General features: G+C 51.5%; 1 long non-coding RNA gene across 1 annotated transcript in view; it reads right to left on the bottom strand.

Moving 5' to 3' along the window:
* Positions 1 to 1193: 1193 nt before the first annotated feature.
* The window catches only part of LOC140426405 (uncharacterized), a 58377-nt gene continuing 46098 nt past the window's right edge, over positions 1194 to 13472 (bottom strand). Inside the window, exon 2 of the long non-coding RNA XR_011948198.1 lies at positions 1194 to 1987. This is a non-coding gene — a long non-coding RNA (uncharacterized lncRNA). The remainder of the gene's footprint in view (positions 1988 to 13472) is intronic.

Raw genomic sequence — 13472 nt, 5'->3', positions numbered from 1 at the left:
GAAAGGGAAGAGAACGGGCTGGATTCTCCGCCCTCCCCGACGCCAAAATCGTGGGCGGGATTCTCCACTAATGGGGCTGTGCCCACACGCCCAGGAAAGAACGGGCACAAGTCACTCTGGAGGGTGATTCTCCGTTTTGAAGGGGGCTAGCAGGGCCCCGGAGTAGCCCTCGCAGCTCCGGCTGCCGATAAGGGCCCTGCACTTCCGGTTGAGGTTCTGCGCATGCGCACGGCGGTGGCCTCACTCGGCCAGGCCACGCGACATGGCCGACTCACACCACGGACCAGCACCGACAACATAGGGCCGCCCAGATGCGCGCGCCCGCAGATTGGTGGCCCCCGATTGGAACACTGGCCGTCCTGGAGGGCCTCCCAGCGAAGGATCCCCCGCCCCCCACCAGGGCAGCCGTGGACTGTGTCCGCTTCCGCCAGCCAATGTTCCCGCCAGGTGGGACCATGAGAAACACATGCCGGCGTGATCTCAGCCAGTTGTCGGCGGAGAATCGCCGCGGGGGCCTCTTTCACTAGCCCCTGACCAGCACCCGGTCGACCACGCGTGCCCCATTGGCAGTGATTCTCCATGGCCCGGAGAATCGCGGAGCGCCGTCGGACCCAATCGCAGGTTGATGCCAATTCTCTGCCCCAGCGCTGAGCTCGATTCCGGTGCGGAGACTCTGAGAATCCCACCCCACATTCGCTGATGGAGCAGAGAATCCATTTTAGCGCACAAAATCAGGACTGCCACCTGTTTCACAATTTTCCTCCACCTGATAATCGGCGTACGCGTGGACTACGCCGCGCCGAGTATCCACCGCTTCAGGCAATTGCCTGAGGCCCACCCAGAGATGCTCCGTTGCCGACCGGCTGAATTCCCGACAGCATGGTTCTAACATGGTCCCATCGTCCGTGATCCTCGCATGGCGGCTGCGGACTCAGGCCGGGGCCGCCACAGTCGAGGAGGGCCGATCGGCGGGCAGGGGGTCTTCATTCGGGGCTGGGGGCAATGTGTGCGGGCTGTCTGGGTCACGCGAGCGGCCGATGCGGGGCACTATTTTGTTGGTCCAGGTCCGCCGGCTGAGTCCTGTTGCTCTGTTTCGGTCCCAACAGCGTCACCAATACTGTGGGTATTTCTATTTATCTTACTGAACCACAAGCCTTCCCTTATATCGATCAAATGACCACACAACCAATTAGTTAGTTCAAAAGATGGTTTATTTACATACACAAGAGTTATCTCAACATGCAAACAAAATATCTACTATGAGTTAAACTGCACCTATCAGCTACAATTACCTATACTTAACTTCAGGGCGACCAGTACTGTGCAAATGGAAAGGCTTTTATCTGGATTTCACTTGGCTGGTTTGAAGAAAGTGGCTCTGTCTCTGCTGGGCTCATCCGTCAGGTAGCGATCGTTGGTCTTGAACTTAGCTGGCTGTTCCTGCTGCAATTGGGTTGGCACAGACCTGATCTAAAAGAAACAGAACACATGGCTGTGCTCTTTTTTATCCCTCTGGGATTTTGCGCTCTTTGGGGGAGTCCTTAACCTTGGACCCAATAGTCAAAGTTAAAGAGGTACATGTTTTATTTTTAGCAGCGATTGTTACATGTGTTCAATTTTGTTGAATTCCAAAGAAGGGGGATCGGACTGTATATATCGGGGAGCGGGAGGCTTTTGCTCACCATTTACGGAGTCGGAGTGTCTGAATGACACTGCAGATTATCGCAATTACTAGAAGGGCCTCTATTATGTATGAAAGGGGGTTGCATTTGGCAATGTTTTCGCACCAGGTAGGGGTTTCGATGTCTGTCTTTATGTGTGGTGTAGTGTCCGGGCTGGTGGTGGCCTGTTGTGTGGTAGTGTTCGGGACTGGTGTAGTGTTTGTTACAAATGTTTGTTGCGCGCGCAGTTGCAGAAGTCCAGCGATGATCCAAACGCATGTCAGCAGTCTTTGCTTCATCCTGTGTTTTCTGTTTTCCCGGTAATCCTGGAGGCGCAAGCATAGTATCTGTTATTATCTTTGGTTAATCTCGTTTTATTAGTCTTTCTCTCCTTACTCCAATTACCCGTTATGATTGTCACCATGTGTGACTCCCTCATTTCTTATTTTGAAATACCATTTTGGAGAGACAAGAAATGCAAATTTTGAAAGTACAGAGACTCTCGCAGCTTGTGGTCGATGCGGGAAGTGGGCGGACAATTTCTTCGACCAGTCTTTTCTTTACTTGCAACCAGTGGTGGTTGAGGCTTATCTGAACCAGCTGAATTTCAGGGCGACCAGCTTTATAGAGTTTTGTCCCAGGGCTCAGAGGTAGTTCACGTGTAGCAGCGTGTATAGCAACCAATTGTGTTATATGTGTAAATAGCATGTGGGGAATGACCAGGGGATCGCGGGAGGTAAAGGAAAGAAGGGCTGAGCGTACGGAACGTGGCAAAATGCATTCTTTATACCATAGCCAAAGGGAGAGTAGAGAAGATGAAATTAAGGCCTGCCAAAGGCAATGCAGAGTGTAGAGAACCACTCCAGGGCGTATGAAGTGACGGGAACATGAGGTGCGTGTGGGCCGCTGCGGGAGAAGAATGGGTGGAATCTCGGGTAGGGCGGGGGTTAGTGCCGTTACTCCACTACCCGAGCTTAACTGACCTGATGCATTTGGGGTCCTCAGATAGGGCGGGGATTAGTCCCGTTACTCCCTACCTGGGTGACCTGCGTGGGCGGTAAGAGTTTGTAGTCATGTGGAAACTTGTCATAAAGATGGGGAGAACAGTGATCTGTTTCTCAACAAACGTGTGCCTTTAACTGTCATTGGGTATCGGTACCCTCGAATCAGAAGAGTAATCGTGTGTCGGACGACATGAATTACAACCATGTAGTAGAAAAAATAAGGAAAAAGGCGGGCAGGCTCCATCAGAACTTTGGACACCTTAATACTTAGGCGGTGTCTCTTTCTCATCATCTGGACACCTCCGGGTTCTGTACCAAACAGTGTTGTAAAAGCATTAGGGGGTCAAAGATATCTAAGTCGTATTTCCGGGGGGATGGAGAAACTGGGGGCAGAGAGATCGTGCCAGTGTTCAGGGATAGTAATCAAATCCGGGAGGCTTTCGCTGTCGTCGGAGTCAAATTCAAGGTGAAAGTCTGTACCTGTGGGCGGAGACAAGTTCGGGTCTGTGGGCGTGGACCAGGGATAAATGCTGGCATGGCTGGGGGACGGTTGGCGTAGGGGTCGGACAGGTTGTTGATGGGCGGGGCGTGATCGTCTCCTATTGCCCGAGAGATGTGGTGGGAGTGGCTACATTGTGATCCGTAGACTTTGAGTTGGTTGATGTGGAACCAACCAGTTTTACCGTTGGGGTATGTTACCTTGTACACGGAGGGGCTCACTTTGTCAGAAATGGAGTAGGGTCCTGCAAATTTGGGGGAGAGGAAAGAACTGGGGTTGTAAAGTGAAACCATTACTTGCTGGCCGACTGTGTACTCTACGGGGTGGACGGTTTTGTCAAAGCAGGCTTTACTCTGCTTCCTTCTGGTGCCTAATCGGACAGCTGCACGAGCTGTGCCGCTTTAATGTTATCTGTAACCTGTTGGACTGCTTTTTCGTGGGTGAGGGCGGTTACTGTTGGGCTTGCCAAATCGAGACCTAATAAATATTCAATACCCTTCATGGGCCGTCTGGTCATGAGAGTGTGGGGGGTGAAACCTGTGGAACTGGAAACGGTGTTCCGAATAAACATGAGAGTAAATGGGAGGACTTTGTCCCACGTGGTATTGTTCTGTTGCACCACCTTCCTAATGGTCGCTTTTAAAGTTCGATTCATTCTCTCGACAATGCCACTGGATTGGGGGTGATATGCTATATGGAATTTCTGCCTGATCCCAAAAATTGTGAAAACATTTTGCATGACTCTGCCGGTGAAATGGGAACCTTGGTCTGACTCAATGCTGCGGGGCAGACCCCAGCGTGTGAATATCTGTTGGGTCAAAATCTTAGCGGTGGCCTTTGCTGCGTTTGTCCGTGAGGGAAATGCTTCTACCCATTTAGTAAAGGTGTCGATTACAACCAGCATGTTCTTGAAACCGTTTCTGCAAGGGGGAAGGGGGCCAATGTAATCAATTTCAAATTTGTCCAAGGGCCATTAACAGGTCGGGTGTGATGTAATTGTCCTTTCTTTGAGTAAAGTTCGGGATTGTTCTGAGCACAGAAAAGGCAATTCTTGACATAATGGGTTACATCGCTTTTTAAATCGGGCCACCAACACAAAGGTCTTAAATGGGCAATGGTATTGTCTAACCCCTGATATCCGTGTCTGTCATGAAATTGGTAAATGAGCTGGTTTCTGTCCTGGGTGGGGCCCACATAAATTCAATTTTTTTAAACTATGCCATCCTGTACAGTCAGTGCATCCTTCATTTATCATAGGGGGCTGGGAAGTTGCTGTCTAAAATCTGTTTGGGGATGTGTCTGCTTTTTGGGCTTGAGATAGATCCTCAATATTGGTCTGGGAAACCTAGACTGAGTGTATCAGTTCGCTTTCGGGTGGCTGTCAGAAGTGACCATGGCGTGATCCTGCTTTGGCTAAGGCGTCTGCCTTTACACTGGGGGCTGCTAAAGGGGTTACCTTATTAAGTTCTCAGTAGTCGATCGTTAGTCACCATGAACCATCGGGCTTTTTTACGGGCCAAATTGTAGCATTATTTGTGGAAGCTACAGGTCGACTAACTCCTTGGTCACAAAACTGTTAATAACCTTCGAAATCTCACCTTCAGCTTGCTGTGGGAAATCGTATTGCTTTTGCGGCTTTGGATCGGGACCTGAAACCTTTATTGTACCTGGGATCTTCCCACAATCGTGTTTGTGTTGTGCGAACAAAGCTTTGTGTTTTATGAGGACCTCTCTAATCGTCTGGTCTGCACTAATTGTTTGCAGATTAAACCAATATTCCCCTACTGAGCAAATCCTGTTTTCATAATCCCCTACTGTGAGCGTAGCGGGAGCCTTAGCTGTTTTAGCCATTCGGCAGACACATTTGTTTACTGGGTCAAACAAAATGTTATGGGAGCTCATACAATCAATGCCTAAAATGTGCTCTGTGGCTTGGGATAAGTCAACTAAAACGACAGGGTGTTTGGTGCTAATGTTCCCTATGTGGATGGGTATGGGAGCTGTGATATATCTTGTTGCATGTTGTTGTGAATCCATTCAGGGTGTTGGTGTCTGTGGTGGGCTATTTGTCCTGTTGAAACAGGAGGAGTTTAAAATGGTGCGGGATCCTCCTGTGTCCCAATGAAAATCGACTGTATGTCCCCAGACTGTGCCTGTAACTACTGGTCTGCCTGATTTGTCCCAGCGTGTGTCACAGACCCAAGTTGGGGAGTCTGAACACCGTCAATCTGTGGAATTAAACACTAAGTCGTCTGAACGGGCGCTAACATTATGCATGGGCCTAACATTGTCCCTAGGTGGGGGGTTTGGTGGTTGGTATTGTTAATGGTTCGGGGGGTTTTGTCGGCAATTGCGGGCGGAATGTCCTACGTGGCCACAATTGTAACAACCTCGTGGTGCCTGTGCTCTGGGTTGCTGTCCCTCGTGTCTACTCTCGTTTATCCATGCTGGGTCCTGGCTAGTCCTAACTGGGTGCATGTTTGCTTCTATATCATCCTGGTCTGTCTGTCGGTGTAGGGTTTGTTCCCATGCTCTAGAAAGTTGTTTCAATACCCAAACCTCATTGTTGTGTGGTCTGCGGAGTCGTAGTTTACACAAGCCTTTTGACCTGCCTCTGTGGCATGCGAGACTAAGGTGCGGGACCAATTAGTGGTGTCCTCCTCATTTAGGTGTGCGCGGTTCAATTGTCCGTAGACTACCATAAAATGAATCCATAGGCGACCAGCAAATGCGGTCGGATGCTCTCCCTTCTTTTGCCTGCAGTGATTTAAACCCGCACTGGATCTCCTTTGTTATACCCGATGACATCTAATATGGCTGTTTTCATTTCCTGTAGGGTTCCTCCTGCTACATTTTGGCGTTCTGGCAAAGCTGACCTTACAGACTGGCTAAGGCTCATAACTATTAGCTTGACTTCCTCTCTCTCATCTAGGCTGTACATAACTTTTTATTGGCGCACCTCCTCAAAGAAGCTCTGTGGGTCTGCAGTGGGTTGGAATGGAATAATTTTCGTGCAAGCTTCTCTCAATTGGGCTGTGGATAGTGGGGTGGTGTAAATGATATCAGCCTCCTCCTGATCCGATGACCTGCGTTGTGTGGTAACTGGATTTATGGGGGTCGAATTGAGAGTGGTGGTATGTGCTGCCTGTGCAGTCGGTGGTGCGGGTGCTTTTCTTTTCGGGGCGTGGGAGGCTCGATTTTGATTTCCCGCGTCCTCTACGAATCTTCAGGCGCTTTCGTTTAACTCTTGCCAATCGGGAGCATCTTCCTCATCTAAATCCTGCCCGAAAGTGTACCTGAAGCCATTCTGTACTGAGAGTAGCAACTGTAACTTTTCTATCTTCTGTCGGCATTTAGCATGGTCAACGGTACTCTGCCTCTGTTCCTGAGTCGAGTTGTGGAGCGCTCTCAAAGCTGCTTTTAAATCTGTGCATTTGCTAGTCAGCTGGGCGACCTGTTGTTCTGTTTCCTCTCTTACCAAGACTGCGCGCTGTGTATCTTGGTAGGCTTTATCATACTGGGTCTGGAAGCTACTAAGGTGAACTAGACAAGAGTGATGTGCGCGTTTTACATCGGCCATTTCCTTGTTCTTAGCTGCTAACTGTTCCCGGAGTTGCTCAATTATCTTCTCGCTTTCGTTACTGTTTCCCTCGTTCTTTTCTTCCTTCTCAATTAACTGCCTACGGAGCATCTTCACGACCTCCTTTGTGCCTCGCAACTGTGCCAAACAGGACACTATTGCCATTGGCTTTCTGACTTTCCCTACATTTTTCTTGTGGACCTCACTTAGGTTCTCCCACCAAGTCTGTCCTATCTTTCCTGGACCTGACTCATCATTAGCGCAAAAATTCGACCAAAGGGGCCATCCTTTCCCCTTTAAGTATTTCCTTAACTCTCCCTCCCATATGGGGCATTGCTCAGCTCTGTTGGTCGTTGCGACCTCGGGTCCCTGTGGATTCATCAATCTTTCCATTGCTTTAGTGGCCATTCCTTCTCTTATCTCTTTATTTACTTTTAATTTGGGACAGGGGAATAAGGCGGCGATTTGAACAGTGGGTATGGCTTAAGCGATTTTCCGGCTCACAATCCCTCGATAGTTGTACACAATTCTAACGTGCTTACCTTATTCTTCCTGTTAGGTACGCATGCGGGTTAGTACACACTTCCGAAATTTGGTTATTTGGACGATATGGGACTTGCACTTGTGGTTCGTTCTCTTCCTCGCAATTGGATTCAAAGTTTGTGGGTCCTCTCGGAGTGACAAAGTCACTTCTAATCGAGTCCCGTCAGAGTTCGCCAATAATGTTGCTCTGTTTTGGTCCCAACAGCGTCGCCAAAACTGTGGATATTTCTATTTATCTTACTGAACCACAAGCCTTCCCTTATATCGATCAAATAACCACACAACCAGTTAGTTAGTTCAAAAGATGGTTTATTTACATACACAAGAGTTATCTCAACATACAAACACAATATCTATTACGAGTTAAACTACACCTAACAGTTACTATGTCCTATACTTAACTTCAGGGCGACTGACACTGTGCAAATGGATAAAGGCCTTTATCTGGATTTCACTTGGTTGGTTCAAGGTAAGTGGCTCTGTCTCTGCTGGGCTCATCCGTCAGGTAGCGATCGTTGGTATTGAACTTAGCTGGCTGTTCCTGCTGCAATTGGGTTGGCACAGACCTGATCTAAAAGAGACAGAACACGTGGCCGTGCTCTCTTTTATCCCTCTGGGATTTTACACTCTTTGGGGCGGTCCTTAACCTTGGACCCAATAGTTCGACAGGTCTCTGATCACTCTCTTCGATTTCGGCCAATAAAGGGGCGGGTGCCTTGGTAGCTGGGCGGATCCTTAGTGGTCATTGACCTTGGCAGTTGTGCTTTCTGAGTAAGGTGAGTGGCGCCGATCAGTCTGTGGCTGTACCGGTAGCTTGATTGCAGTTCTATTGTCCTGGGAAAATGGGCCATTAAAATGCAAATGAGCCGGGGTTTCGATCAGGTCTGGTCACCTGTGTTTTGGATACACATAGGCTGTGTCTCTGTCTGAGTCCTGGGTAGGCCATAATTCCCATGGTCCTTTGCAGGTGGCCATCTTAGATGGCTACAGTCCGCCATGGAACACGGCGCAGCTACTGGAGGCAGCTAGAGCTGCGAGCTCTACGACAGCTGCCTGCTAGCCCCCAGCAGAACGGGGAATCTGTGGCCTTTTAACGCCAGTTTTCCTGGCGTAAAAGACCACGGCCGGGATTCTCCCCTACCCGGCGGGACGGGGGGTCCTGGCGGATGGAGTGGCGGGAACCACTCTGGCGTCAGGCCGCCCCAAAAGTGCGGATTTCTCCGCACCTTTAGGGGCCAAGCCCTCACCTTGAGGGGCTAGGCCCGCGCCGGAGTGGTTGGCGTGCCGCTGACCGGCGGGAAAGGCCTTTGGCGCCACGCCAGCCAGAGCCGAAAGGACTCCGCCGGTCGGCGGAAGTCCGCCATGCGCGGGAGCGTCAGCGGCTGCTGACGTCATCCCCGCGCATGCGCAGTGGGGGGGGTCTCTTAAGCGTCGGCCATGGTGAAGACTGGCCGAGGCGGAGGGAAAAGAGTGCCCCCACGGCACAGGCCCGCCCGCGGATTGGTGGGCCCCGATCGCGGGCCAGGCCACCGTGGGGGCACCCCCCGGGGCCAGATCGCCCCGCACCCCCCCCCTCCCAGGACCGCGGAGCCCGCCCGCGCCGCCTAGGCACGCCGGGAAGAGAGGTGGTTTGATTCTCACCGGCAGGACAGGCATTCCAGCAGCGGGACTTCGGTCCATCACGGGCCGGATAATCACGGGGGGGGTACCCGCCAACCGGCGCGGCGCCCGAGAATTCGGTAACCGGCGGAGGCGGGATTCACACCAGCCCCCGCCGATTCTCTGACCCGGCGGGGGGTGTTTAGAAACACGTATGTTTGCTCTGAAATGAAATGAAAATCGCTTCTTGTCACAAGTAGGCTTCAAATGAAGTTACTGTGAAAAGCCCCTAGTCACCACATTCCGGCGCCTGTTCGGGGAGGCTGGTACGGGAATTGAACCACACTGCTGGCCTGCCTTGGTCTGCTTTCAAAGCCAGCGATTTAGCCCTGTGCTAAACAGTTGCGGAAACAGTGAGTTTAGAGTGCCGGTGAGGATTACACAGCCAGCGTTGATTTGGGGGTAGTGGCGTACACAAAGCCCGGATTCTGGAAAGGGCACCCCCAATCTAAAAGTGAAGATAAAGGCACCCCCTTTCCAGACCTGGTACCACCGGCAGACAGAGGAACACCCCCAATACTCCAACGCAGAGTGCCAGAGTCCCCCCCACCTCACCCCCGCCCCCCTCTCCAAAACCCATTGGTCGGGTCACCACGTCCACACCACGCAGCATCAGTGTGAACCCCCTTTATCTTTGCCAGCATTGGGCACCCCCGACACACATAATGGGAACACCCCCTCCCTAGAGACCCCACCCTCTGGCACTGCCAGGTTGGCCAGGACACTGCCCAGTCATGTCCCTGCCACCAAGGGACTATACTCACCTCCGCACACCCGGCGTGGTCATCATGACTGATTTCCCTTTTTGCAATATGTAATGGTCCTTTCTGCTTATTCCCTTATTTCCCTTCCCTTTTATTTTACTGTTTCTGATCCATGGAAGATTTATGGGCCTGTGTCTTTAAGGCAGCCTGCATCTCTAATTCAAACAGAGCATCTCAGCGCCAGGAGTGGTCACTGTGCTTGTTCAAACTGCAGCTGTAGACTGACTGGCACCAAAGACAGAGATTGGCTGAACTCAGTTTAATTGATTTGGCTGGTGGTCATGTTGGTCCAAAAGGCTGTGCTCTGCCTGGTAACAGGTTGTGATTGGATCTGATCCCACTGGAATATTTTTCAGAGTCCCAAGGCTTGAGTTTGATTTCAGTTTGGATTCTGGCAGGGAGAGGGAGACAGGAACCTCTCCATTTTCACCCAGAAAGGCTGTGTTTCTGAACTGACAGAGAGCCTGGATGAATCTATGAAAGGCAGAATCCACAATCGGCCATCTCTCTCTCCTGAAAGACAAAGATGGAACCGACCAAATCACTCTGCAGATGATAGAGGGCTGAAAATGTGAACCTTGAGCTGAAGACCTAGTTTGATGAAACAGGGCCTGAAGGCAGGCCATGAACTGAAAGAAAGGTTTGATGAAACAGGGGCCAGATTCTCCGATTTTGAGGCTAAGTGTAGAGGATCCGTGACATTTTACATGGGAAAAATTGGTGCCGCCCCCTCACTGACCCTCCGGCCGGTGAGGGGCTAGTGGCTGCGCCACGAAAAATGCCCAGCCTCCATGAAATAAATGGCTGGAGACATGCAGTGGTCACGCTGGCCGTGTGCGGACCCGACCTGCCAGATAGTGCACCCCCGCACAACCCCTCGCCACTCCATGGCTACCCCCCACCAGTCCCCCCAGCCTTTGCAGAAGCCCCCACCCCCCACACCCGGCCAGCAGCACGACTCCCACCCAACCGTCACAGCGCTGGACATAATCCGTATCCACCACGCTGGGTTCCCACACCACTGCGACCACTCGTCCCCCGAGCCGTCGTGAACTCGGCCCATCGCGTGCGGAGCATCGGAGGAGAGCCTTCAGGCGATGAACCGAGGCCGTCCCAAGGGCGCGCGGTACGCGCTGCGATGATACTGTTTCAGAAGGGAAGGAGCATGCAAAACAAGCATAAACCGGCTCCGCCCCCGATTCCGTCGCATAAATGGATGCTGCACCCGATCATCGATTACGAAATCGGCATCAAGAAATGGAGAATCGCACCCAGGCTCGAAAGCAAAGACTGTAATCCACATGCCGACGTGAAGAAAGCATGCTGGGAACAATCATCTGAAGCAAAGACTCTTTTCTCTTTCAGTTACGTTTTTTCTCCTTTTCCACCCCTTTGTGTTTGGCTGTCTTGTGTGTGTGTGTAGAGGGTCGGCAAGCAAGTTAAAATGGGAGTAAGGTGTTTATTAATATTTAAACAACTGTATTTGTTACATATTTCATTACAGTTTTGTTATAAATAAAAAGAAATTGGCCGGGATTCTCCGATCCCCCGCCCGGTCGGAGAATCGCCGGGGGGGGTGGCGTGAATCCCGCCCCCGCCGGCCGCCGAATTCTCCTGCAACGGAGATTTAGCGGGGGCAGGAATCGCGCCATACTGGTCGGCGGGCCCCCCCGGCGATTCTCCAGCTCGCAATGGACCGAGGTCCCACTGGTTCTATGCCTGTCCCGTCGATGTAAATTGGATTAGGTCCCTTACCGGCGGGACCTAGCGAAGTGGGCGGGCTCCGGGGTCCTGGGGGTGGCGTGGGGCGATCTGGCCCTGGGGGGGTGCCCCCCCGGTGGCATGGCCCGCGATCGGGGCCCACCGATCCTCGGGCGGGCCTGTGCCATGGGGGCACTCTATTCCTCTGCATCGTCCATGTCAGCCTCCGCCTTGGCCGACGCGTAGGTGACCCCCCCCACTGCGCATGCGCGGAGATGGCATCAGCAGCCGCTGACGCTCCTGTGCATGCGCGGACCCGCGCCGGCCGATGGAGTCCCTTCGGGCCCGGCTAGCGCGGCGCCAAAGGCCTTCCACGCCAGCCGGAGGGGCGCCAACCACTCCAGGGCGGGTCTAGACCCTAAAGGTGCTGAGGATTCCGCACCTTTGGGGGGCCCAACGCCGGAGTGGTTCACGACACTCCGTCCCGCCGGGACCCCCCCCGCCCCGCCGGGTACGGGAGAATCCTGCCCATTGTGTTTTTCCTTATAAACCTGGCGACTGTAATTATTGGGCAGCCAATGATGATTTTTATAAGAATTGTTGGTTAATTCACTTATGATATGATTCTGGGATGAGTGGCACTGGAATTGACTGCGCACTCGCCCAGGGTGTTGTATCAAAACCAATAGTGATTCCCACTGGCATGATGCCATGTTGGGATGGGGGGGGGGGGGAGTGGGGGGGCAGGATTCAATGCTCCTGGAAGCAATAGTCTTCAGCCCTGTAATAGTATTTCAATGTAGTCAATTTCATGGTCATCAGGTTCACATCCATTATGTCACCGCAGTGGAGGGGGAAAAATCTCAAACTGAGATCTTGCCGCAGAAAATCCCATTATGGCCCTCTCAAGAGTTAGCGACCAGAATGGGATTTGTGCCTATTGGGGAATGGGTGCAACACTATAGGAAGGATGTGAATTCACTGGAGGGAGTGCAGGTTTACAAGAATGGTTCCAGGCATGAGAAACTACAGTTAAGGTGGTAGATTGAGGAGGTTGGGACTGTTCTCCTTGGAGGGAAGGAGACTAAGAGAAGATTTGATGAAAATATTCAAAAACATGAGGGAGTTGAACAGAGTAGATAGGGAACTATTATTCCGGCTTGTAAAAGAAGCAAGAACAGGAGGGCACACATTTAAACTGATTTGCAAATGTAGCAAATGTAATGTGAGAAAAATCTTCTGCACACAACAAGTGGTTCAGGTCTGGAATGCACTGCCTGGAAGAGTTGTGGAAGCGAGTTCAATTGAGGCATTCAAGAGGGCATCAAATGATTATTTGTAAAGAAACAATATGCAGGGGTATGAGGTAAAGGCAGGGGAATTACACTCGTTTGTTTAGAACCAGTGCAGACACAGTGGTGCAAATGGCCTCCTTAGAACATAGAACATACAGTGCAGATGGAGGCCATTCGGCCCATCGAGTCTGCACCGACCCACTTAAGCCCTCACTTCCACCCTATCCCCGGAACCCAATAACCCCACCTAACCATTTTGGTCACAAAGGGCAATTTATCATGGCCAATCCACCTAACCTGCACGTCTTTGGACTGTGGGAGAAAACTGCACCCGGAGAAAACCCACGCAGACACGGGGAGAACGTGCAGACTCCGCACAGATAGTGACCCAGCAAGGAATCGACCTGGGACCCTGTCGCTGTGAAGCCACAGTGCTAGCCACTTGTGCTACCGTGCTGCCAAAATCATTCTGTGTCATAACAATTCTGTGATTCTATGTCTTGGGGAGAGATATGAGTTGGGTGATAAGTGTGAAGTGATTGCTCATAATCTGCCAGAAGAAAGTTGTTAACAACTGTGCCAGTCCAAGTACGAAGCCTTTGTGTCAAACTATTGGTAACTCTTCCCAAGCGAGAAACCTTTGTGTCAAGCTATTGGTAACTCTTCCCAAGCGAGAAACCTTTGTGTCAAGCTATTGGTAACTCTTCCCAAGCGAGAAACCTTTGTGTCAAGCTATTGGTAACTCTTCCCAAGCGAGAAACCTTTG

This window comes from Scyliorhinus torazame, chromosome 7 (genome assembly GCF_047496885.1).
Source record: "Scyliorhinus torazame isolate Kashiwa2021f chromosome 7, sScyTor2.1, whole genome shotgun sequence".
Lineage (NCBI taxonomy): Eukaryota > Metazoa > Chordata > Chondrichthyes > Carcharhiniformes > Scyliorhinidae > Scyliorhinus > Scyliorhinus torazame.
This window is presented reverse-complemented; position numbering and strand designations above follow the sequence as displayed.